The following is a 22,381-nucleotide window of genomic DNA, read 5'->3' on the forward strand; positions in this document are numbered from 1 at the left end:
TGAGAGAAATAATGATTTAAAAGCTATCTTGAATTCGGTATTAGCGTCTATAGTTTTTCCTTGCGCTTCACGCAATTCCTAATCCCGCAAACAGTATCCGAAATCTTCCCTGAGTCGAGAAACGAATAAACGGTTAAAATATAAAGATTTGAAACCAAAAAGCACTAACTAATAAAACAGTATTGCTTGATAAGATGGAAGGGTCATTTCACCGAATCGTACAATTGTATCGTATTCGAATCGATTTAAAATAAAAACGCTAAGACCTACAACTGTACTTCTAAAATAGGTATTCAAACAACGAATAAATTCATTTCCCCGCATTTAATCCAATAAGACCAATCCACTTGATTAAATTTTTCATATTGATCCAAGATCTTCACAATGGAATTTGAAAGAAAACTTGTTGGCTTTATTTGCTACTAAGCATCAAAGCATTTGCATTGATTTATCTACCAGGCACATTTTGCGGTATTTTTCGTTTGCTGAGTGCAAATGGAAAAATATTATATGCGGCTTTTTTATATCGTTTTTTCATGTGCTGTCCTTTTTTCATGTGTAATGCATTCGAAATGGCCCTTTCGACGAAATGTATCTTTCAGTTGAATGTCCCTTTCGGCGAAAACTCTCTTTCGGTGGAATATAACTTTCGGTTAAAGGTCGCTTTCGGCGAACTGTCTCTCTCGGCGAAATATTCTTTTCGGCGAAATGTGCTTTTCGACTCCTTCTCATTTTTCGGTGAAAAATCTCTTTAAGCGAAATATCCCTTTCAAAGAAATTCCTCTTTCGATGAAATGTCCCTCTCGGCGAAATCTCTCATTCGGTGAACTGTACCATTCAGCGAAATGTCCCTTTTAGCGAAATGTCCCTTTCAGCGAAATGTCCCTTTCAGCGAAATGTCCCTTTCAGCGAAATGTCCCTTTCAGCGAAATACCCTTTTCGGAAAAATGTTCCTTTCAGCGAAATTTTCCTTTCGGCGAAATGTCCCTCTTTTGGCGAAAATTCTCTTTCGACGAAATGTCCCTTTTAGCGAAATTTCCATTTTGTTGAAATGTCTCTTTCGGTAAAATGTCCCTTGCGGCGTAATGTCCCTTTCAGCGAAATTTTCTTTCCGGCTTAATGTCCCTTTCGGTGAATTGTCCCTCTCGACGGAATGTCTCTTTTGGCGAAATGTCCCTTTCGGAGAAATTAATTTTTCGACGAAATGATCCATTCGGCAAAACGACTTTCGATAAAATGGCATTTGGCATAACGACTTTTGGCGAAATGACCTGCTCTCAATTACTTGGAATCGAAAGATTGTGCTCGTTTTATCGGAAGTAGACACCAGTCTAAGTCAGTTTATTGATCCTTGGTCTGACAGACGGGTCCAGCCAGACCTATTTCGATTTTACCCGTTAATTCAACGTGGGGTAGAGTGGGGAAAGATGCCGCACCTTTCTTCAAATTAACATAAACTGAACAGGAAGTAACGTAACAAATTAATTTTTCGATTTTTCATCTGTCATTCATTCAATTCATGTGCCATCCATTTCGCACACTTTTGGACTTCTCCCATAGCTTTTAACCGGCCAGAAATTGTGTGTTGTGTCACATTTAAAATTGCCGTCATTCGCTTATGAATAGAAGTATCATCTTCATCCAATATTGCTTGCGATTCGGCGTCTTCAAAATTGTTTCGCGTTTTTCATTTCTCATATCAAAATCATTATCTCTGAACCCTATAAATCATCTTGTGCATGTTGCTTCTTATAGAGCATATGCCTCAACAAGCATTCGGTGCGACTTTGCAGCACTTTTCATTAAATGAAAACAATACTTTCTGGTGCAAAATGCGACATTTTTGATCCGATGAAAATATATTCATTATTGACATAATCGTATGTTAAAACTCACTTAATATCGATATAGCTGATAATAACACTAAAAAAGAGAACATTTCAAAACAAACTGCTGTCAAAACATTCCAGATCCTACAACTTGGTGCGCCATAGTAAATAGACAGTGTATCCAGATATTAAATGGCTCAAACTGTACTTAGTCTGGAACGGTTTTCCTCACACGAATGCAGTGGCCCCAGAAGTAACGGTATCCTAATAAACTCTGAAACGAAACTCACGCCTATTTTCCTGAGATAGAAGAACTTTCAATATATGTTTCAAACCAGTGGATGCTATTAAAATTTATTAGATTCTGGAGTTCAGGTTCTGGAGTTACGGTTTGATAAATGCGACAAATTTTTCTACGCCAGGAAAAAGTATGGAAATGCATTCGGAATTGTTTCTTTCTAAACATGCCTAAATTGCAAATCTAAAAAAAGATAATGCTTTTGGCGTAGAACTACGTTTTTCTTTACTATACTCACTTGGGTGCATTTTCAAAATTGCACAACATGAAAATGTAACGAAACTACTCCAGATTTTATTTAATAATAACTTTTTTCCTGTTTGAGTATTTCCTCTAATTCGTTCAAGAAACGGATGGAAAAAGGGGTAAGGTTTTTGTTTATATCACGAAAAAATAGGTCCAAACACAAAACATAAAAATCAACCGAATCTATAGATAGACCCCCTTGTTGCACGTTTGCTAGCTGCTAGTCTATGAAAATCCATGAACGGAGACACATTGAGTGCACAGATCGCCATCTACATCAAGACAGTGGAACTACACCAGACATTATTCAACTGGTGCTTCAATCAATGGCGAATATGAGGTTACGTTCCTCAAGCCTAAACGCAGAAAAATATAACTGATGGTACTTCTGTGAGAAATTCTGCTGCGGGACGTTCGCAGTGAGTTTCATTTCAAAGAAGATTGCGTCATCCTGCTGCTGGTCGTGTGTATTGGAGATAAATACAACGAAAAGTTGACACCGATGCGGAACATAAGACCGCTCAACTTCGGAAATCCGCGTAAAAAAACCGCAAAACTTAAAGAAATTTTTTTAGGCCAAACATCTTAGAAATGCATGAAACATCTAGATCTGGTGTAGCACAAAAAATCGACTTAGACTTATGGGACTTAACAAACTTGAACCCGCGTAACTTCGAAAATCCACATAGAAAAAAAAACAAAAAGCTGAAGAATTTTTTTTTGTGCCGATTTATGTCTTAGAAACTGAAATGAGAGATATGGTGTAATCTTAATAAAAATTTTTTTGGAAAAAACGTCTTTGGGACGTAACTTCGGTAATCCCAATAGAAAAAAAAACGCAAAATTGAAGAAATTTTATTTTATGCCAACTTTATTTATCAATTCGAAAATTTTCAGTTTAATTTAAAAAAAATCGGGCTAACACCAGATCTCGACGTTTCATGTATTTCTAAGACAAAACAAGAAAACCAGATAACTTCGAAAACTCGCTAAAAACACGTAAAAAAATTACGCGATTTGAGGGAAATCCGCGTAAGAAATCGCATTAAAAAGGACCTTAGGGTGAAGCCAGAGTGGGCGCGACACGCGACCCAAAACGATGCGAAGCAACCATTAAAGTTCTGTATTTTGTGCAATTGTTTACAGCAAAAAATGAACATATATTTCAGAGTAAACACGAGGCGTTGCGTAGTGACAACCGATTTTCGGTGCGACAAACAACGAAGCAGCACGTGCACAGTTTTTCATGCGATTAACGAGCGACCAAAGGTTTTCTAAATTATTTTTCGTTATGGCGGAAGAAGATACTTTTATTGATATCAAAGCTCTAATCGGAGCAGTTTTAACGGAATGCGCAAGTGCTGGAAAGAGATTTCGAAAATATTAAAAAATACTAGCATGTGCAGTGAATGAAAGTGCAATGAGTTTTGAGAATATTTCGAGTTATCTCGATGAAAAAAGTTTTTTCTGTAAATTTTTAAGTTGAAAATGCTAAGAAGTTGGTTTTATTTCAACAGCCATCTTCGAGGAATATAAAGTCTTTTGTATATTACAACGACAACGACAAGTCGAAGAAGGGTAATTTGAAATGGCATTTAGCCAGAATGAGATATTCGAACTAGCCAAGTTTCTCTTCTATTTCGCTTTTCAGCAAGAAAGTGGAAGAGAACTCCGAATAGAATAACCAATCGTCACTACTTCTGGAAATAGAACTTTGAAAGTTGAAACTACTGGAGAAAAAAAAAACATTGTCGAGTGAGAAAGATTTGCATTCTGCAAAAAAAAAGCTACAACTTCGGATAGAGCTTCAGCGATTGACACTACAGCATTTGGCTTAAATGAGAGTGGATTCAGTCAAGATGATTTCTATTTATTTTGATCAGAATCTTTCTTTCAATTAAGAGGGATATAATTAAATTATATTATTTTGTTGCTACTGTCACTTTGACACTCGCGACTATCTCTCGCGCCCACTCTGGCTTCACCCTTAGTGTATACAAAATCAGCCATTCTAAGGACTTTAAATGTAATCTAAAGAATTATAAAGATTACTTCTTTGGATTTGGTTTAATGCAAACCTAGAATAATTTCACAGTGCAAAATTCGCATCAAACGAGTGCCAATAAAGCCAGCAGTGTTTTATATCGCAGAAAACTCCACAACTGGACTCTTATGAAAACCAGAAATGAATCCCGTACATCATTTTGATAATTTCTTTCACTGAAATATTGAGATATATGAAATATTAAAAAATATATGAGCGAAATGACTAGGACTGGCGCGTTCAAAACCACTAACGGTTTTTTCAGGAACCCAAAAGTAACGTAAAGAACTTATTTAGAAAACTGTCCTAAACTGCCGCCTTACTTCCTAGAATACAAACGCGATCTTCCGAAACCTAATGTTTTTTTTTATAAAATCTTTAACGGTCATACGGTACCAAATCCAATCCTACTTCAATCTTACGGTTATGCCTCTGACATTACCTACTCTAAGTTTTTTAATCCAATGATTTAATAAACAAATTATCATCCATCCCCACAGAGGGCATAAATAATTGACGCCAGAATGAGAATTATCAAACCATTCAAAACAGGATGTTTTCGTTCATGTAGTGCACGTAAAAAGCTTCCAGTAGAAGACAGGTTAAATCGAAACATGCGCCAGTTATCTTCACTTCACATGCAGACCAGACAAGCAGTCAGTTTTATTGCCGAACAGAAATCGAGGGAATTTCCTTAACATTCTTTCCGTAATTGGATGCGCGGTCAATAATCAATCAATCTTGAAATCTTGATGGCTGTTCACATTTCCACAATCGGTTGCCAGAAGACCGATCGGCATTGTTGTTACGTTTATCAGGGCACACTACGACGATATTTTGACTTATCTGTTACGTAGGCCAACAGTCATGCGGTGGTCAAGGTTGCCAAATTTATCTACACTGTCCGATGGAAAAATAGATTCTTTTTTTCTGGTAGCGTAGCTTACCAGAAAAAAAAATCCGGCGGTCAGCCAGCACTTGATCGATGGTTTCAAAGCCAAAGTGCGATAAGAGCGCCGGTGTAATTTTCCTGTCGCGCCGACACCAACGGCTTCAACTCATCCCGACACATGCGATAATAATTTAGATCAAATTCCAGTGCAATAAGAGTGGAATAGTATTATAATAGTACTTACTACGTCTTTCAACACAAATGACAAACTGAAATCTTTACGATCAGATTTTGATAAGGACTGATTTAAAACTCACGAGTTCAGCACATGCAATATTTCTATTCATAGTTAACTAATCGGCGCTTTTTGTTCAGGAGGAATAAATATAGTGTAGTATTTACAGTGATTAAATTCTCCACTTGCTTTCGGTCAAGCACGTAATTCGCTAGATAAACCCCGACACTTGTTTGTCTCATTGATTCTTCGCTTCTGATGACGTCATTCAAGTCAAACAAAAACAACGATCCAGGATCACGTGTTGGCAAAAAACTCACTTTTTTTCAACGCTCGATGACGGAGAAATGATCACAAATCCGGAACACCTGTAGTTAAATTAAATGAAATAAACGGAATGTCACTGCACAATGTCCACCCACACCTCCGACTTACACGTTTGTGTTCTCGCGAAACTCGCGAAAAACCTTTCTTCTGTTATCACTGGTGGAGTGATAAATACGAACTAAAACAAAAATCGTGTTTGCGTGCCTGCGGTCCGATAGCGGGAATGTTTTTAATGTATAGGTAGCTGGCAGTCAGGTAATACGCTGCCTCGGGGATTTGATGACAAACACTTAGGGTAATTAGGGTGAAGTCGTAAGATTTCGGAAAGAAAAAAAAAAGATATGTTTATATGGGACTATCGATTGGGTGACCAAATGATGCGTCGTAGGTCGTAAACTAAGTTTGATTCCTACCAAAACATGTCACATAAAATAATGTATTTTTGTCACTTTACTGTCAACACTTACAGTTGAATGCAGGTTCTAAATATAGAAAAAAAAAATTCTTCGAATTCCGATTGAAATCGACCAACGTGACCAAAGATTATTTTCATTGTCGCACCAATTGCACCAAGATAGGATATTCGGAGAAGTGTGCTATCTTAACTGATACGGTGGAAATCTTTGCCATATAATTGCAGTGGGTGAGATCACTCATCAATCCGTAACTCAGCAGCCAAAACTTCGACCAAGCGGTAAAATCGAAGCAGGCATTGGCATTGTAAACTTGTAGTATTTTCAGATTACTCTTTTGATTCAGTGTAGAAGTAAAATCAAAACACCTTCAATATCTGTCTAAGCAGTATGAAAATAGACATTACTGGCCAGAGTTGCCAGCTTTGCAGATCTGTCTGTCGTTATTTTTCGTCGGCAGATTATGGCAGACTTTCAAGAATTTACAATTTTTTTTGTTTGCCGACTATCTGAACCGGTCTCACAGATATTTGAAATTTTTACTTCTCAACTTGAACTCAACTTCTTCTTTAGCATCGTTGCATACAAACCTGAAACCATCTCATTGGCCCCGTTTACCTGATGCCAGGTTTGTTTGCTTCAGCCAAGCCCGAACAAACGTCAGCGAGGTCGGACAGTACACGAAACAAAAGCGATGCGCCGAAGCTCATTAGTCAAAATGTTTGCTTAACGCCAACATTTTGAATTTGCTTGGTTGATATACAAATGCTTTCAAGCAAATCAAGAGTATCTTTGTGGAAAAAATCATTAGAAAATTATTTTAACAGTGATTCAAAATAGACAATAACAGTTCGTCTGAAAAGTTTTCGTTCAATTTCAGCATGCTTTTCATCGACTTGTGACACGGTGCATTGTCTTGATGAAACAAAACTTTTTTCTTCTTCAAATGAGGCCTTGTTTTTTTTTTGAAATTTCGTCCTTCAAACGCTCTAATAACGTTATATAATAGTCACTTGATGGTTTTTCCCTTTTCAAGGTAGTCGATGAAAATTATACCATGCGAATCCCAAAATACAGACGCCATAACCTTACCGGCCGATTGTTGAGTCTTTCCACGCTTTGGGTTTGGTTCATCGCGTGCAGTCCACTCAGCTGACTGTCGATTGGACTCCGGAGTGAAGTGATGGAGCCATGTTTCGTCCATTGTTATATTTCGACGAAAAAAATCGGTTTTATTTCGATATAACAGCTCCAAACACTGCTCAGAATCATCAATTCGTTGTTGTTTTTGATCGATTGTGAGCTCACGCGGCACCCATTTTGCACAAAGCTTTCTCATATCCAAATATTCGTGAATAATATGTCCAACACGTTCCTTTGATATCTTTAGGGTGTCAGCTATCTCGATCAACTTCACTTTACGGTCATTGAAAATCATTTTGTGGATTTTTTTCACGTTTTCATCGGTAACAGCCTCTTTTGGACGTCCACTGCGTTCATCGTCTTCGGTGCTCATATGACCGGTACGAAATTTTGCAAACCACTTACGAATTGTTGCTTCGCCCGGTGCAGAGTCTGGATAACACTCATCATTTTTTGGTATCGGCGGTACTTTTTTTCATCAAAAAGTAGTGTTTCATCAACACACGAAATTCCTTTTTTTCCATTTTTTTCACAATAACAAAAGTAGCTTCACTCAAAATGCAATATCTCACAAACTAATAATCAGACAGCTGTCAAATTTATACACTTATCTTTTGAAGGTTGGTACTAACTGAAAATGGTATGGATTTAATTCTAGTGGCGCCCTCTCATAGAAACGATACGAACTTTTCAGCCGATCTGTTATTTCCGATGTAACAATCAGATGGAACAGATATTCTCGGATAAAGCCAAAACGTCGGTTCGAGGGAAACGTGTCTGGTTGGGAAACAGGCACCGATTCTTCTCAGAGCATTTGGTAGCAAGGAGCTTTTCGCGCAGGTTTTGAATGCTCGAAATGATCAAACGATGCCTTATGCACGGAACGACCGAAATTAGCTCTGCGCCTAATTCGTATTACTGTTTTAGAATTAGTTGATTTTAACAACAAAATTTCCAAAATAACTATAAAATTAGTTAAAATTGAGAATTTACTTTGCTGAAAAAACTCTTATTTTTAGAGAATGTGTTTAGTTGGCGAATATTCTGGACACAAACCAGCAATATTTCAATCCAACACGAAATTCTCATTGACAACTAATTTCGTTATTAAAATCAGAAAATTTGATTCTATTTATCTATCACCGTCATTACTGAAGGACAGCACAAAGAAAACAAAAATGAAATTGGTTTTATTAACAAGTTTATTAGTCAAAAACTCATGAGAAATGCAAAGCAAAACAATCCATTAAAAAGCTAAAAATGCTTGTTGAAACTGCTTGCAAATTGTTTAGATGTTTTTCGCATGTGTTACGATATATCCATATATAAATTTCTAAACCGATATGTGAAAATGACGTAAACTGTTAGTGGAAAGTGTATTTATTCATAATTTATGCGCATTTGAAGCGATTGTGCGTAATAATGTTTTTACGCGGAACAGTGAAGTGAGTTTCGAATGTTGCACTCTAATTGTACACGTCAAATGATGTTTTTTGTATCAAAGTTTTCAGTGAGAGAGTCGATTTCGCGAAGTCGAATGAAGAAAACAGCGATTTAGAAGTAAAATTTTCTAAAAGTTTCGCTTATGTCTTTTTCTCCAATACAGCATCGTATTTATACCTGCCAATATAGAAAAGATAACCGCGACCGAATTTTTTTTCGGTGGTAGTGTGCCATCTAGTGGCTAGTAGTCATTACGGTGTTAACGTTTTTTTGGTGGCAGAGCGCCATATAGCTGCAAATTGCAGAAACCAATTCAACCATTTATGTTGGTTGAAAACAACGTTTTATTTCTCTAATTCAACTAAAAAATTAGTTGAATGGATATGAATTGTGCCTTAGCTAAGAAATGACAGCACGTTTAATTGGCGAATTCAACTAAAAAAATAGCCATTTCATCAAATATTTTATTATTATTAAGGGAACTAGATTTAGAAAATCTAAATTAGCAAGAGTAAGATTTTTTTAGTTGTCTCAAAAAATAACTAACTAAAATCAGAAAATCAACTAATGTTTTCGCCAAAATGCTGATTTCGGTCTTTCCGTGTGAAGTCGGCAGAGTAGATATTTGGAGCTGATAGCAGAAATAGGACATACGGTGCGTTTTCAAAAGGAACATGGCTTCGCCATCTGAATCTAATGTTTAGAAATTTCATGAGGAACTGATATCTGATATCTGAAGATGGCTTACCAGCACAAGTTCATCAGTTGTTCAAGTTAGTCGAAAAACTGAACGACAAAGTCGATCGTTGCATGTCATTTTGACTCTCTCTTGGACAAATCTTCGACCCGCACCAAGAATGACTGGCCGAGGTTTGGTGTTAAACTTCGCCGTGGTAATGAAGGTCAACCTATTGGTGTTCCATCTGATCGCGGTATCAGTACCATAGACATAAATGATTTATCCGTACCATCCTTGACACCCTCCCCTTGGAAACCCTAGGGTTTCCACCAAAGGCAAGTATTCTACTATTCCTAATATTTCCGGATTTGATGCTACTTTGTCGCCGTTTCCAGCTGGTGATGATTGCCGGCTTTGAATATAAAAGGTGATTTTTTTGAGGTTAGGATTTTCATGCATTAGTATTTGCTCAGATTTTTTGAGGTTATGATTTTCATGCATTATTATTTGCTCAGTATGCTCTGACATTTCATCATGAATAGACTTACTAACGAGCAACGCTTGCAAATCAGTGAATGGGCCCTAGAAAAGTTGGCAGAAAATCCGCTTTTTTATCGACAAATTTTGTTCAGCGATGAGGCTCATTTCTGGTTGAATGGCTACGTAAATAAGCAAAATTGCTGCATTTGGAGTGAAGAGCAACCAGAAGCCGTTCAAGAACTGCCCATGCATCCCGAAAAATGCACTGTTTGGTGTGGTTTGTACGCTGGTGGAATCATTGGACCGTATTTTTTCAAAGATGCTGTTGGACGCAACGTTACAGTGAATGGCGATCGCTATCGTTCGATGCTAACAAACTTTTTGTTGCCAAAAATGGAAGAACTGAACTTGGTTGACATGTGGTTTCAACAAGATGGCGCTACATGCCACACAGCTCGCGATTCTATGGCCATTTTGAGGGAAAACTTCGGAGAACAATTCATCTCAAGAAATGGACCGGTAAGTTGGCCACCAAGATCATGCGATTTGACGCCTTTAGACTATTTTTTGTGGGGCTACGTCAAGTCTAAAGTCTACAGAAATAAGCCAGTAACTATTCCAGCTTTGGAAGACAACATTTCCGAAGAAATTCGGGCTATTCCGGCCGAAATGCTCGAAAAAGTTGCCCAAAATTGGACTTTCCGAATGGACCACCTAAGACGCAGCCGCGGTCAACATTTAAATGAAATTATCTTCAAAAAGTAAATGTCATGTACCAATCTAACGTTTAAAATAAAGAACCGATGAGATTTTGCAAATTTTATGCGTTTTATTGTTTAAAAAAGTTCTCAAGCTCTTAAAAAATCACCCTGTACTACCAGAATGTTCGAGGACTACGAACACAAATGTACCGATTCGTCGGCTAAGTATTTCTCCTGCTTGGAGTACATCACTATTGCGATCATTGAAACGAAAACGTAATGCCTCACAGCGACGGTTACGTAGACACCGTTCTGGTGAGAATAAACGTAGCTTTCTTTTACCATCCAATGAGTATCGCAATTTGAATTCATCGGAGATAAGGATAAACGGAATGTTGCGAATTATCGTGGTATTACAAGTCTCTCAGTTGCATCCAAAATTTTTGAAATTATTGTTAGCAATGCTCTCCTTGCTTAAGCTAAATGCTATATTTCGAACGATCAACATGGATTTATGCCCGGACGATCAGTTACCACAAATCTTCTCTAATTCGCAACAACTTGTTTTGAACACTTAGAACACGGAGTGGATGTAATTTATACGGATCTTGAAGCTGCTTTCGATACAATTGACCATGATATTCTTCTAGCAAAGTTATCAAAGCTAGGGATTTCAGAGCGTATAACTAATTGGCATAGATCATACTTGACTTGCAGAACTCTACGTGTTAAGCTTGGCTCAACTAAATCCTCCAGTTTCTCTAACTCGTCCGGAGTAACCCAAGGAAGCAATCTAGGTCGGTTGCTTTTCATTCTGTATATGAACGACATCAATTCTAAGGCCTGGATGTAAATTAGCGTATGCCGATGATTTAAAGATTTATTTCATCGTTCGATCTACCCAGGACTGCGTTTGCCTTCAAGCAATATTAGATCAATTCGTCGAATGGTGTCATCGAAACAGCCAATAAGATTCGACTATGTCATCGATAGTGTTATTATGCAAAGAACTCACAAATTTAGCGATTTGGGTGTGCTACTTGATCAAAAGCTTACGTTCAATTTGCATCGATCGGCAGTAATCGCTAAAGCTAATCGACAATTAGGATTTATCATGAAGATATAAAAAAAATGTCTGATGTCGTACTGTTTAAAAGCTCTCTGCTGCTCTCTCGTTCGGCCAATACTGGAGAATGCTTCAATTGTTTGGCATCCTAATCGATTGACTTGGAGTCAGAGGATCGAAAACGTGCAGCGCAAGTTCATCAGATTTGCATTGCGGTACCTTCCTTGGCGTGACTCGATAAATCTACCACCGTATGATGCTTGCTGCAAGCTGCTAAATATGGAAACTCTTCAACGACGTCGTTGTATCCAACAGACTGGATTTGTCGTAAAGATTTTGAATGGAGAAGTCGACAGCCCTAATCTATTGTTATCGTTATGCATCCGAGTGCCATCCAGATCTCTGCGTCAAGGTTCCTTACTCGTACCTCGCTTCCATCGTACTACTTTTGGACTTTACATCAATAATCCGCACTTTTACATCTGTCGAAGAGTTTTTTGAATTTGGAGAACCATCTTGACGATTCATAACACGGATTAAAAATAGTCCATCGATATAATATAAGGTAATATTTCATGTCGACTACAGTCAGATGGAATCAAATAAAAATAAAAAAATAAATAAATATACGAAATTTCGAAATATTTGGAAGAATCGTTCTCCATCGGAAATTATTCGACTCATATATTTTTATTTCGTCATGGTGGATAAAAAATTTTAGTTCGATTTTTTTTCAAAAAAGACCTTTTTTAGAAAATCATAATTTTTGAACCACTCAACCGATTCCGCTAGTTTTTTAGATGTAGTGTCAATAAATATTGTAAAGTTGAAGTTTTTTGTTTGAAAAAGTCAATTGTATAACTTTTTAACGGTTTTCATGGTTTGCGACCAATGAACACTATGTCATTTTATATTTTGTTTCTGAAAAATGAAACAGTTTTACATAACATATCCAAAAATTAGCGATGCGTTATTTTTTGTTTTCGAGTTATGAAATTTTTGGAAATTTCAAGTTTTCGTAGTAGATGTTGTTGATAAATTTACAACTTTTGAACCACTTGACCGATTCCGCTAATTTGTGGATTTTTGTCAAGAAATGCCTGTAGTTTTTGGGAAAAATATGTAAACATTAAAAAGTTGGAGTTTTGTGTTTTATAATGTCATTTGTATACCCTTTCAACGGTTTTCATGGTAGGTAGACTAATGGGCACTATGTAATTTTATATTTTTTTGAAAGCTTAAACATTTTTACACACTATATTAAAAAATTAGCGATTCGTTGTTTTTTGGTTTTGAGTATTTTTTATTTTCAAGTCTTTGTTGTTTGTGACCATGCACCTCCGTTTATTCATAGTAATTATAATATGAGCACATTTTACCTCTTACCTTTTTGTTATTTTAGAAAATGTCTTTTTTGAAGAAAATCGAAAAAAAACGATTTTTCGATCCACCCTAACATGGAAATGGTCACTCTAATTATAAAATAAAATAAAAATGCGGCTCTAATATTTTCTCATGGAATTGCTGTATTCTGACACAAACCCGCACGCAAATGTCCATCATGAAGAGCAAACTTGTAGGGAAGCCTAAACATATTGACAAGCACATGTTTCGGACCGATTATGTATCTCGCACTTAAACGTATTCAGAGCAGCCTACCAGGATTCAATGAAACTTTTTGGACATGTAGACTTTAGTCACAAAAGAGCAATTCCAGAAAGATTAGCAAGGCATCAGAACTCAAATCCTCCTATTCGGATGAAACTTAGCACACGTTTTAGTATGACAAAACATTTATTTTTCATGAATGCAGCAGAGACCGATTCGTGTCAAGACTGATTTTTTAAAAAGAGCGTGCGTATTTTTGCATGCACTTTCTTCAAATCGTGGTCACTCGGAAATTGTAAATTGCACAAAAATGGTGTTCAAGAAGAAGTTGTAAGAAATCGAGCAGGCACGCTTGAAAAAAAAGTAAACTGTTAAGCAGTTGACTACTTTTTCAAGAATTAGAAAATCAATTAAAAAAATAAAATTAAATAAAACCCTCTCTACCATTTTTTAAAATAATTTTATTTCGAACTTTAACTTAAAGCCCATATTTTGGTGCAAGTTAGGTTAGTGTGAATTGAAATATAAACATTTTTTTAAATAATAAAGCAATTTTTAATCTAAATTTTAGTTTTATGGTTGGTTTTCTGATTTTTGAAAGCAGAGATTCAAAATTTTTTTTCCAATTGATTTCCTACAACTTCTTCTTGGACATAATTTTTGTGCAATTAACAGTTTCCGAGTTATCACGATCTGAAGAAAGTGCTTGCAAAACTTCATACGCCTTTTTCAAAAATCAGTCTTGAATTGAATCGGTCTCTACATCCGTGCAAAACAGATGGCTAATAATTCTAAAACGTGTGCCAAATATTGATCAAATTGAGAAAAGTCGATTCTGATTTTGCTACTTTTGCTGCTGTTAATTGCTGAAACTGCTAAAAAATGCACATCACTCAAAAAGTCGTGTAACTTATTCACGCAAAAATAAAAAATTCAGTACATCGACATTGAAAAAAAAAGAAAATTTCGCAGTACGCATATATTTATTTATATAACAATAGTGAATAAAAAATAAGAGCCAATAGCTATCGGATGATTTATCACCTTTTGTAAGGTAATTTTAGTTCAATATAAACTAAAAAAATGTGCACGAATGAATCATCAAACATTTTTTTGCAAAAAAATATCAATTTTTTTTTGGGAATCGGATATTTTTGACGATAATTTTGATTTAGCGTATTCTTTCATTTTGATGGTGACAATTTTCTTTTGTTTTTAAATCAACAAAATCATGATGATTTATTTTCATAATCTCAGCAGTTTTTTTTTTCATTTTTCTTTTTTAAGGTAAAATAATAAAACAAAACGGTTCAATATAATATTTAAAAAATGCACTAATCAATCATCAAACATTTTTTGCACAAAAATCGAGTTATATTTTTTTGGAAATCGGATGTTTATGACGATGATTTTGATTCAGTGTATTCTTTCTTTTTGGTGGTGATCATTTACTTCATGTTACGCGCTCTGAACATGAATGAATAATGATAATGATGAAAAATGACGAAAAGAAGAGAATAAGGCCTGTTGTCACTGTTCTTTCTGACATTTTGTATTGTGGCAATACGTGGAAATCCGATACGTTAAAGACTTAGAATTCTGTATTCAATTTCTGACATGAAAAAAAACAGGAAAATATAGTACAAATCAAAATACAGTACATTTAAGGGTGAAAAACAGAGCGAAGTATTTGGGTCAAAAATACAGTACGATACTGTAAAATACAGGACGAAAACGAGCGTTAAGTATTCGTTATGGATTGTTTTTTTTTCTTTCTAAAGATAGTCGATAAAGATTATACCATGTGCATCCCAAAATACGGACGCCATAAGCTTCCCAACTGACTGTTGTGCCTTTGGACACTTTCCATTCAGATTATGATCGTTTTGATTCCGGAGAGAAGTGATAGATCCATGTTTCATCCATTGTCACCTATCGACGCAAAAAATTGATTTATTTGTAACACATGACAAAACATTGCTTTGAATCATCACGTTGTCGATTTTGATCGACTGCTAGTGAACGCAGCACACACTTTGAATAGAGCTTTCTCAGCTATCTCACACAATTTCAATTTACGATTGTCAATTTGTAGACTTTTCTGATGTTTTCTACAGTAGCCACCTCAATTAGACGACCAGAATGTTCAACATCGTCGGTGCCTGTACGACTGTGTTTAAATTCAGCAAATCAATAACAAACAGTTCTTTTCAATGGAGCAGAGTTCGGATAACACTGTTGAAGCAATTGCTAAGCGTGTACAGTATTTTTTCGCATCCAAAATTAATTATTTATCTATATGTGTCAGTCACTTTTAAAAAGACAGTCTAATTCTATTTAGGAAAAACGAAGCATGCAAAGAGAATTTTTGTAACAAAATTTACATTACCAGAAAGTTTTTTTGAACTGACTTTTTAACCGAGACCCGAAGGGCCGAATGTCATATACCATTTGACTCAGCTCGACGAACTGAGCAAATCTCTCTCTCTCTGTGTGAGTGTACAATATGACAATATATTCAACACCGGAACGTGCAACGTGGAAGAAGCAAACACACAACGAACGTTCATGCTATAAATGAAACGAAACGGTTACGGATGTGTGCTACTAGTGTGTGATATTGGTAAAAGACGGTGCTGCGGTTGATAAAAATTTTGGCTATTTTATGATGAGTGCGACCCAAAGAATAAAACAATGTCAATGAATGAAATTTATTTGAAAAAATATGCAATTTTCACAGCTGATAGTGCAGTAATACCGTGCCGGTGGTGTAGTGATGCCAATAATTATAATAATAATAATAATAATAATAATAATAATAATAATAATAATAATAATAATAATATTAATAATAATAATAATAATAATAATAATAATAATAATAATAATAATAATAATAATAATAATAATAATAATAATAATAATAGTAATAATAATAATAATAATAATAATAATAATAATAATAATAATCCTACTACATGTTTCATGCTGCTGATTCATGCTCTTTAGCTCGACTTACATATGCAGAAGTAACAGAAACGCAGGTTTGCATCGTTTGTTAGATTTCGTTTCATTGGTTTAATCGAAATAGAGCATGAGATAGTAGATCTAGGCTTAACTAAGTTCAAAACTATTCCAATTTGGAGGTCATATTTGTTACTGGCAAACGAACCAACTTCGGCTATTCCGGTCATTTGAATCCGGTTTCGGAAGAATTGGAAATGGTGATTGGAAACTGCAAAAATGGTTTCACTCACTTTTCTTCAAGATGGCCAAATCGATTTTTACAAACTTATAGGTTAAAAGAAAAAATTTAAAGTTTCATACGGAATTCCTAAATTTGTTGTGGATACTACTTCCGGTTCCGCAACTGCAGGGTAAACAAGATTAGTAAAGTTTGTTAGATTAAGTCCGAACAAACTTTCCTATTTCTATTCAATGAATAGTTGCTTTTGCGAATTCCACAGTAATATTTATGATTTTAGGAGTAATATGAGAAAGGTATCATTACACACCTAGGTGGATTGAATCAGGTTTTAAGATTATATGCCGATTCCGACTAAGAGATTGTAAAGGAAGATGGTTGAAACAAAATTTATTTTTGGTCTTCCCCTGTTCCAAAGGAACCATTGACTGGAACATTGTTGTTAGCCAAAGAACCAGCTCGCCTGGACAAAACAATGCGCATATCCCACACGCATTGTCGAGTTTCCGGTAATTACATCAAAAGTTAGTTATATACACTCCAAAGAATTATCGAAAAATGAGGTAAAAATTAGTACTCAGATACGTCTGTAGCATGAGTTATTACAGTACAATTTATGTATGATTTGAAATTCCCGAAAGCATCATTTTTTCCGAAATAAAAATTGGGATGCATCCGAGGTCGTAACCCTACTGCAGAAAAATGTGTAGCACTCAAACTAACGTAATTAACTCTTATCACATAAGAACATATTGAAATCGGAACTCGATTTCATCAACTGAGACTAATTTAGGCAACGCAATTTCTCTGGTTGAGAGCCATAGTTATCCAATCAAGTAATCAAATATGCATATTATTTGCAGCTGCAGGATTATCATGTATTGTTGTGTAACTGCTTTTCCCCCCCGAAAGAGCCACTGTGCATTGGTAATTTATTGGGAAAGTTTTCCTTGTATTGTTTCGCATCCGTTCATCGCAATCAACGGTTGAATTTTCCTTTCGTTGCAGCTGCTACCGGGCGCTAGCTGACTAGGTTAATGGTTTAGAGTAGACAGCACCAAAAAAAGTAACAAAACAAAAAAGCAAAACAACCAGAAAGTGCATCTTTCGACTTCCCGTACAACGAAGAGTGAAAGCGGTCTTCGATAATAGAGATATTAAATTGAAAACTAACAATCAAGCGATAAATCAAATCACTTCTACTTCGTAGAGGAGCCTTGATCCGCCTGGTGGTGATTTAAGGTTCCGTGTCGGTTCCGCGGTGGCACAAAGTGACTACGATCAGCAGTCATGATTTGGAGCGGGGACTGAGAAGCAGATTAGAAATGACCGTCTGTGGCCTCTGGTTGTGTTATTGTTACACACATTTACCACCACCACCACCACCACCACCAGAGTCGTCAGCCACCGCAAACACTTAGACTCCAATTGGTATGTAGTAGCCTAATTATACCAGACGGAGACTTCAACCCAGTAGTTTGAGCCGACGAAAAAAGGCGCGTCGATTTTCAATCATCGATGCACCGTGAAGCTGCCCGCGCTTGTAGGTGGAATTGAGTGGGTAGTTTTTTTTTTGCTCTCGCGACTACTTCAAAGTGAAATTCCAACTCCGTACCGGCGGATGCTTTGACGCTTTGCCGATGATAATTAGTGACCGGCCATAAAAATATTGCGCGTCTTCTTTTCTAGTTACTGCCCAAATTGATTGGATGATTTGATGATTCCACGCGGACACGGTAGCGGATAATGAAATTAGGGAAAATATGTGTTTAATTTTGTTTTCTTCCATCGTGAACTCACTCACTTCATAGAGGGTAATGATTCGATAAAGGCAATAATTCGATGGTGCAATGGAAGAAATTTTCAATCATGTAGCTAGGCATAGTTATTGAGCAATTCGAAGTCTGGTTCGTTGAACCCCTTCAAAGAGTTGTTTTTGACGAACGGAGTAGAGGATTAATAGAACCCAGAACTTTTTCTTCGCAAAAACGTTTCTTAACTTGAAAGCAAATCTGTGATCCAACCGTTTTAGCTAATTTTTCATGTGCACTCAACTAATCGACGAGTACCAAAAAATCTTACTTGCTTCAATCAGAACAAATTGAATCAAGCGGCAGTCCCCTACTGCTTCTGTCTAGGCTTATTCGTTTTGTTCGATTTATCTCAAAAATAGTTTCTTCGACTTAGCTGAATACGAACGAACGGCAAGGGGTTGTACCTATAACAAATTCATACCTAGTTTATGCACAAAAATCAGGATTTAATGTACGGTAATTTGATCAAATAAAAAACCTAGTGTTCATCATAGCATAAGTTTTTCATTAGAAAAATATATAACACTTATTTGGGCTGATAACCTCTGATAAAATTCGTCCAGATTGATTCGGTTAGTTCACAAAAGCGGGCTTCGACGCTTACGTCGCATATCTGACAAGATTTTCGAAACCAAAAGTATAAAACATATAATTATTTAAACATGTCTCAGACATGTGTTACAGAAATAACAAGACTGTAAACGTAACGAAATGTAATACAATATCAGTTCCAGTGGAAAAGTTTGAAGTGTATATTAAAAACAGCCGTACAAGGCACACCGAGAATTGGGTACATAACCCAAGTAGCAATTAAAGCTTGTTATAATTGGCATGTTTCACAATTGCTTCATATCGGTTATTTTTGTTAGATATGTTAGACAATTGATTCAACACGTTTTTGTAAGGGATGAAAAATTCATTTATATTACTGCTCGTGAAACCAACTCAAAAACCTGAATGGATTAAATTCCACATCCGATTTTTCAACTGACTGTATGACAAGTTGATTTAAGCAGTTTCAATTCCGGTTTTCACTTAGCATATATTACTGTTGTGAAACATATGAAACAAGAAACTTGTTGCACATCATTCAAGAAAAGTGCGCTTTTCCAATCGCATAATCGTTGCGAGAAGAGTTAATAAATTCAGTCCTAGAACAATGTTTGCTACTTGGAAAGCAATCTTCAGTAACATTATTTTTTAATCTTTGGGCCCCTCCCGAAATGAAATCCTGAGTACGGGCCTGGAGTGCTTCAATCAACTTAGTTCGACTTTTGGCAGTTTAGCACCATCCTATGCGACTGTAAAAAAAACTGGCATAGCGACGAATTCAGTCGCGGTCGTAGTTCGCTTACCGATGAATTCAAAGAAGTTCGTTCAAAATAAGTTGTTTCGCCAGAAAACATCGATGCTGTGAAAAATCTTACGATGGAAGATCGCCATGTGATTTACCGTGAAATGAAGGCAGCCTTGGGCGTTAGTGTGAAAAGCTTATATGTTATTTTCCATGAACATTTAGTCATAAAAAAAATTGTTCGCGTTGGATCCCACATAATTTGAAAATCGCTCATAAAAGACTCGTGTCGATTGGTGTAAAGAAATTCGATCGTGGTGCTTAAAATTTGGTGTATAATATCTACACAGGTGACGAAACATGGATTCACTCATATGAGCCCGAATCTAAACTGGGTGTTCCAAGACGAACCAAATTCAACAAAAGTTCAAACGTATGCAGAAGTATATTGATCATCCAGGGGCATATTTTGAAAAACGAGAAAACCATTTCTGATCAAATATAATACTGTTTGAATTTTTAGGCTAACTAACAACCCTCGTAACACTTGGCGTCTCCGGAGCTCCGATCAAAATCGGGGTTTTCAGCAATTCTATTACCTTTCTATAGAGAAAGATGTCCAATAGACAAACAAATTGTCTAAAAGTTTGTGGCCAAATGAGAAGATCGTCAGAAGGTCAGATAACTCAGTGGTAACAAATTCCTATATCATTCCTCCGCCTGTCCGTGTGACTAAGACACCATTTGTTCAGCATAACGGTGATGACTTTTGCTTCAGTAGCAGAGTGAGAGGATGGGAATGGGGTTGTATTTTATAGTCCATCATAAATTAATAGTTATTTTAAATTGTAATAGTAAACGGAGGAAAAACATTCGGAGCGTTTACCATTAACGCAAAAAAAAAATAATAATAAAGTAAGTAATGGTGACAAGAGTCTTCTTAATATAAACAACAAAAAAGAACGTATCCGTTTCGAGTAGAATTGTATATCGACTGAAGGTTCGGACATGATAGGTAAGAAGAGAGATATTGTATTCGAAAATCGAAAATTTAATTTTGATGTCAAATGTCTTAGAAATGCGTTAAACGATGAGATCTGATGTAATCTTCGAAAATATTGTTTCAGAGAGTTGACTTAAACAAAGCACAGCCTAGATAACTGCCTAGTGTCGGTAGCGGTTCTCGACTGGCTAAGAATAACACTACGGTCCACCTGTCCCGGTGGTATAAGTCCACCAAACTGGTAAGCCGTGTGGCATCCGGCGAAATTATTTCAACCAAGAATTGATCCACTGTTTTCCTGTTCCATGTCGTAAAAGGCCACTAAAACGGGAGCTCGCAAGTCAAGTTGTATTTTCGAGCCAATGACTGAATGGAGCCTGGAAAAGGCAGTCGTAAACGGAACATTTGTGGGCTTTGCCCTTGCGGAGCTCAAAACTCCGTGTCTCAGTTAGACTGACTAGTTGAAGACATGAACAGAAAATATGTCTATTTTTCGGCTTATTTGCTTATTACATTCTTCATATTATATGAATTCTTGTGGGGCTAAAGCCATTACAAGTAAATTCAAGTTGAGATGGCTATGTATTTCACTCAAGTATCCGAGTTTCAAATTGCGGATTGATGTAATTATTGCATCTTCATCCTACGAGACATAAGATGGATGATGCAGTTGGGATTTCACCCGCCGTTGAAAATTCGGATGCTGGAAATTGTCATTCATCAACTATCTCGAACGAGTTGGCTAAAGCTGGTACCACGAATAAAAGATCCAGTTTAATCATTGTCAACTAGTTGGATTCGTTCTTGGGCTGCATCCAAACATACCAGCTACCTTGCAAACTTGCGCTCAGACAACAGCTTTTTTACCAGATTTGAATCTGAAAATGTCAAAATGTCTATTGCATTTTTTAAAGCATCATTGAAGGATTCTTTTCCGACTGGACATTCCAAACCCAACTATCACATGGCTACTATTCAGCGTGCTGAGTATCAGCTGTTATGTAACTGTCCCGCATTGACACAACTAAGTATCCGGGTTTTTGGTTCTCCGTACATGGTTGAATCGGTGTATGGGGAGCTAAAATTGAAGGAAATTCTATCGTATCACACCCAATATGGTAAGAAGTAATAGTCAGAGGGGTTTATAATTTTTTCTGTTGTGAATGATTCTGTTTCCACCTTAAAAGGTTTTAGCAGATTATTTGGCAACCCTTGAGCGGTGCCGGATTTACTTCTGATCATATATATTGCGAATCGTTCTGCATTCTTCCGGGAATACAGAATGATGTCGCTTTTGTAAAATCTCTAAATCCACTCGAGGGTTGGAGGTTTTATTAAATGTGCATTTTGGCACTTGCAGATCGTCCAGCTTTCTTGCGGGAAATCAGAACGATTTGTTTCTTTATGTTTTGTGCAGTTTTCCCTCTTCACCCACTTCACAAATACCTTCCTTTAACCCTTCTCTTTCTTTCAGGAAAATGATGATAAGCCACGGTATGGCATAAATCTCTAAATAACTAGGGGAACGTGCCACTTGAACCAGTTAGTTCTGATTCTTGACATCTCGACTTCGACATTTGATTTAAAAAAAATCGATTTTTCAAAGTCGAAAATTTTGATTTGATGCCAAATGTCTTGAAAATGCGTGAAACGACGAGATC

At 36.4% G+C, this 22,381-nt stretch overlaps 1 protein-coding gene across 5 annotated transcripts in view; it reads right to left on the reverse strand.

Moving 5' to 3' along the window:
- LOC131427411 (uncharacterized) overlaps positions 1-22,381 on the reverse strand; it is a 281,665-nt gene that overhangs the window by 13,320 nt on the left and 245,964 nt on the right. The window contains exons 1-2 of one of the 5 annotated variants that reach the window (XM_058590575.1): positions 5,980-6,026; positions 5,865-5,912 (exon numbers count right to left, since the gene is read on the reverse strand). The exons of 3 other annotated variants lie outside the window; for them this stretch is intronic. The gene's annotated coding sequence lies outside the window, so the exon portion shown is untranslated. Of the gene's footprint in view, positions 1-5,864; positions 6,043-22,381 lie in introns of those variants that run through there. One more of the 5 variants, XM_058590574.1, reaches the window with a different exon arrangement.

Source organism: Malaya genurostris, chromosome 2 (genome assembly GCF_030247185.1).
Source record: "Malaya genurostris strain Urasoe2022 chromosome 2, Malgen_1.1, whole genome shotgun sequence".
Lineage (NCBI taxonomy): Eukaryota > Metazoa > Arthropoda > Insecta > Diptera > Culicidae > Malaya > Malaya genurostris.